Source organism: Perognathus longimembris, chromosome 2 (genome assembly GCF_023159225.1).
Source record: "Perognathus longimembris pacificus isolate PPM17 chromosome 2, ASM2315922v1, whole genome shotgun sequence".
Taxonomy (NCBI): Eukaryota; Metazoa; Chordata; class Mammalia; order Rodentia; family Heteromyidae; genus Perognathus; species Perognathus longimembris.
In genome coordinates, this window is record NC_063162.1 from 31,336,292 (window position 1) to 31,342,291 (window position 6,000).

Sequence of the window (6,000 nt, forward strand, 5' to 3'; positions counted from 1 at the left end):
GAATGGTATGTATGATCTGAGTGACATGGATAGGAAAAGCTACACCAATTCTACTGTGAGACTCTGAGGGGGGTTGGCCCCCACAGATTGTATATCTTAAAACAGAGGATAGCTACTTATGACAAATCACCCAGCCCCAGCCTTGTTAAACCTTTACAATTACTTCCTCTCTTTTGTTACTCATTGTTTCCTGCCCAAGTTTCTTTAAAAAAAATGCAACCCAACACCTTTAATTCTTTAAGGCTGTGGTTAACACTGCTCATGCTCATTATTGCTATGTGGAAAAGCAGAAAGCGCTTTAGGTTTGGCTGGTGTTACAGAGGGACGTGTGTATAAGAACATCACTAATGAGCCTCAGTCTGGAAGCCCTCTTCAGCGTGGACCACTTACTGCTGCCTGGGTATTTCTTTGTATTCTTTATCAAGGATTCACACCCTTCCACTTCCCCTCTCCCCAAATGCACTCATGTCACTTAAGCCCCCATTGTCCCACTCAGGCAATTTCAGACATTTTTCTTTGACCTTTGCTTTTGGAAGCCTACCCGAGTCCCTCAACCTGGGTTAGTTCATTGTCATGAATTTCACTCAATTCACGATTCACATCTATCACTACACTGATCTCAGTCTTGTGGCTATTAATTTTTTTTTCATTTCTGCTTGTTAGTGTCATGAAGAAGTCCCTGATTGTGCCTGTCTGGCTTGCCTGTGGCTGTTCTGAACACAGAGAGAAGTGACTAGGAGTGGGAGGATTGGGTGTGAGAATCCAGTTTATTGTCTTTGTAAATTGTCTGTAAATCTAGAGCTTTATGAAAAGTAAAGCTCAAATTTGTAATGAGTGCATTGTGATTTGTTTAAGTAATAGGGAATTGTTGAACATTTTGGTTGCTTCTAACCATTATTTCATACATATTTTTGCTAGCATCAATTAGTTATATGGGGGTTCATTTTGACATGTGCATACATACATACAACAAGGTTTGTCTGAATTTTTTAAAGTATCATGAAAAGAGAGAAGGAAAAAAGGATGTAAAGGAAAAAATGGAGGGATGAGACAATGGACAGAATTAAGGTCTCTTGACTGAGAATTATGAGGCAGTAACCTTTGCAAATGATCCCTCCTTATTTAATATTTGTAATTATGGTGCTGTGAATGATTATAAGCTCACTTTACAAATAAAGAATTGGAGACAAAAATGTTTACACAATATGACAAAGTTGGTTATATTAGGAATAGCAGAGTAGGAAACTCAATTTTTCATTAGGCCAAATTCTTAGAAGTAAAGGGACCCTAGCTGATGTATTATCAGAGTTTATGATCAACATGAGAAATCTTTTGTTTAAAAAATTAATAGCTACATGGGGTTTGGAATATGGCCTAGTGGCACGAGTGCTTGCCTCGTATACATGAAGCCCTGGGTTCCATTCCTCTGCACCACATATAGAAAAGGCCACAAGTTGCACTGTGGCTTAAGTGGCAGGGTGCTAGCCTTGAGCAAAAAGAAGCCAGGGACAGTGCTCAGGCCCTGAGTTCAAGCTTCAGGACTGGCAAAAAAATTAATAGCTACAATTTAGCTATTCTGTTTTCAAGCTCAAATAAGGATAACTACCTTTGCAATTCTATAAAATGTCTAAATATCCAGGGAAAGCCATGACTTCTACTGAAGATTTCTTTTCTGCCACTAGAGTGCATCAGAACCCACATGACGCTCTACTTCCATTTGGTCAACTGACAAACTGACTTTTCTATTAACTAATAAAAATGTATTTTTCTTCTTGGGAGAAGAAGAGAAAGGAGCTTTGATTTTATAGGAAATCTGACTCCTGATCATGAGAGCCTTTTCATCTCCCAGAGAGAATATTATTGCTCATAGGTTTAAGGAAGTGATATTTACAAAAGACTTAGCACACTCAAAAATATTAGTTCCTACTATGACAGTTCTCTATCTAAAAGTGTGTGGCTCATGTAGTAAACTGCCATCCTTGAGCAGAAATCTCAGTGAGCATGTAAGGCTGTATTCAAACCTCAGCATCAGCACAAAATAAACCATATATATATATATATATATATATCACAAAGAAATAGTCATACATAGTTTTAGTCAATCTACTTTGTTTCTTCAGGCATTTTTTAAAGAGTAAAAAATTACTTTATTGCCATAAATGGAAAAAATCAACATTTCTTGCTTAAAATAGATGTTCATAAAAATTAATTCATAACCATTGAAATAAAATATTTGCCTTCATATCACTAAAAAAGGATTTCCCAATCAACCACTGATAAGGACTTTCTAGTTCTAGAAGCAGCATTTACATTGGAAGGTAACATTTTTGACATGTAAACTTTGAGGGGGACATATTCAAACCATTGCAAGAATTCGAATGACTAGTTCAGGCTTCTCATTCCCATTACTGTCCATTGTTGCTTCTGCTCAGATCTGAATTTTAGATGATCTTGATATCTCTCTGTCTTCCAGGCTACTTGTCTGTCTCTATTGTTAATCTCATTCTCTCCATCTGTGACTTGGCAACTTAGACAGGCCTAATGGTTTCATGAATAACTGAATGCAAGAACAAACTCTCAGAAGTTAAGAGAAGTTTGAATCAGAGCTTGGATTAACATATGAATTTAGTATATTAAAACAAAACAAAAATCACAAGTTTTGAGACTTGTTTCCATTCAGCATATTGATGCTTTTAACACTGAAAACTTCAATGGAAGTCAGACTTGTGACTACTGCCATGGAGTCATAATGTCAGTAGGCCACTTGGCATATGGTACTAATGTCCTAGTATTGAGGTTCTTAGGAGGTTTAAGACTTAGGCCATTCCTACCTGTTTCTGATATCTCTTAGGCAGAAATTCAATGTAGAAATCCTTTGAGACCATGAAATTAGCATCTCCTCTACAATAGCCCTGGGAGTTAGGTACCAGCCTTAACTTCAGTCTTGCCAGCACTGACTCTTATTGTTCCTTAAAGCCATTTATTCTACCTTAGAAGACTTTATAGAACTTGGAATTTTCTCCTTAGTGCAAAGAATGCTACCTATAAACAGTATTGGAATTGCTCCATAAAAGCTGAGCAATAACAACCTGCCAACACTGTAGGAAGAGGCATTTTTACTATCTGAAACTTTCCAGAAACCACACACAATCCAACACCTTGAGATTTTTCATCCAGCATTCTTAGTTGTTGGTTTTTTTTCATCCAGAGAAAAATAATGACTAGGCATCCCTGACCATAGTGAACTAAGTGGGGAACTGACATTTTTATAGCAGCTTCCACACTGAGAAAAGAGACTAGGAAGGCATTCCTCTACTTGGAAAGTAATCCAATTGTTTTGACAAGTATATTTTTCAAAAATGTCTTCAAATTTATTTTTATTTAAACAATGAAAATCTGTTAAGTTGGGGAGTTTAATCCGCAAAGAATTACATATGTAACACATACCATACAGAGCTTGTATAGTGGCATAGTGGGTGTGTTTGCTTAGCATACCCATCATCTCATCCAAGATTCACAGTCTCACAAGAAATAGGTTTCATTATAATCCTGCTTTATAAATGAGCAACTGTAGTTCCAATGTCATACAATGATGAGATGGATTTCAGAGGTGAACTTCTAAAGTCCACATTGAAGTCAGTTCCTCTTCAACACTGAATCATCAGTGGGCTTCCCTGTACCAGAATTACAAAGCCCACTTGTTTTGTTTATCTGTTGAGTACATAGTTCTTTGTTGAGTAATAACATACTTTCATCATAGCCTTAAATTCCTGGCATTATTGAGAAAGATGATAATACAGTGATCCAAGGAAATCCTTGACTGCATTGAATAAATCTTTGAGTAAGAAACCTTGTTGATAGCTATGTCTCCTTGGAAGAATCATGGCTTACAAAGCCATGACGATTAGATGGAACTGAAAACAGAAGAACTAAGGCAGTGTGGACAGACATAATGTCACTTGTCAAATCTCAAGATGAAAATAAGACACTCAAGATTATTATTAAATTTCATATTCACCAGGTCTGAGAAGGAGGGTGAGATTCTGTTCTTCTCCTAAGCTTCTGTGAGGCCACTCTGAAAGGAGCTGAGAGGTAGCTGGAGCCTAGCAAACTCAGGGGAACAGCCAGGCATTTGATCTCATTTAAGAAACAAATAAACTGATTCCTCCTCTATTTTTAACAGTAGTGTTATTTTTAAAGCATCTCTTTAGTGGTTTTTATATGACAAATACATGATCAAATCAACCCATCCCATAATCTCATAACATATTTTTAATCCAGTTTTATTTAGCTTAATATACATCTGAGGACAAATTTTTACTTAGCAGCAACAAGTTTGCCCTGCATACACAAATAAATTTTCCTACCAAGAAGGGGAAAAAAAAACATAAACTGGCTAGATGCCTGATGTCTCCTCAGCCAATCAGAATTCTGTGACCATAAATGTCCATGAATTCCCCCCCAACTGAATCTCTGCTTTTTATTTTTATCTTGGGGACATGTTTCTTGCAGTCCTGTGCCACATACTCTGCCTTTTATGTCTTACTTTTTCCTCTTCTTAAAGAAACATTTAAGTTCAGTGGATTCTGTTATCTAAAACCCACTTCTCTTTTGTCAAAAGTGATCATCTTATCTGCAGCTTTTTATTCTCTTAATAATACTACTTAACACATTGAAGATACTTAATATGAGCCAAGTATCATTCTTAATTTTTTTATAAAGATGAGTGCATTTAATGATCATAAAAATCCTGTGAGGTGGGTTTTTCATGATGCCCACTGTGTGGGAACCTAACTCAGTCCTCAAGTGAATACAAGGTCTTGCTCTAGTCATCTACTAAGCACATTAGAGTTGCAGTTTGGATCAGTGTAGTTGATCCCTGCATTTAGTAGTGTGCTACCATCTTACACTAACACATACTAGTTCATTTAGCAGTCACAATTTGCAATTTCTTTACATATATTATCTCATACTTCTCATACTTTACACATCAGGAAAGAATACCTTTTCTGCTTGAGAAAAAGGCAGGTAGTTTGAAAATTTGGAGCAATGGACAGAATAAAAATAAACACCTTAAATGTCAAAGGAAAGAAGTCTGCTTAGTTGTGCTCCCTGGCCATTTTCTGAGCCCACAAGACGCATCAATAACATGCTTTTTCTGTGTTTTTCAGTCTCTATCTTGGAAACATGAAAGGGGAAATTTTATTATCTGTTAGTGAACCTTGCTAGGGTTTTCCAACTTTTTTTTTTTTTTTTTTTTTTTGCAAACGTAAGAAGATGGGTAAGGAGGACAAACATCTGAACTTATTTGTGCTGTGGCTCTGTGGATCCAAGTGGCAAATACTTGTGAAGTCAAAACAAAGTAGATGACTAGAAAATTACATAACAAAATGTCTTCCACTTTTTCTAGTTGAATTGGGTTTGGGTTTTCTCTTGATTCTTTTATGGCAATATGAAAATATTACATGTATAATGACATTTCTCCATGTTTCAGGATTTGCAGATGTATTCAAACAACAAAGTTATCAGCAATCATTAAGGAGGAAAGAAGAGAAATTAGCCGTAATATGTGAAATTAGCCTTCTCATTTCTGTACTTCATTAGGGCTTTGCCATCTATACCTACCAGAGTCTAGCTTCATCCTACAAGGAAAATCATATATTGTAAAGATTCTGACAAGTATTTGGCCAGACTCTTAACCTCCTGGATGTTGGCAGTTTCTCCTGGTGAATGTCTCTCTTTGAAGTCAAGAAGAATCTGATCTATGATTAATCACAGGCCTTGTTCTATAGAGCCAAGGCTGGCAAAGCAACATACCGCTGGAGAGCTTAGACATTCTAAGATTCCAGTTTTCACTTCCCTTTCTCTTAGCTCTCACCTCCTTTCCTGTCAATCTACCCCCTTGGACCAACTGTGCATTCACCCATGTGTCAATATAACCTATTAGAACCAACTATGGAATCCATTATTTGAGCCCTTCCTTTCACCATCTCCCATTTC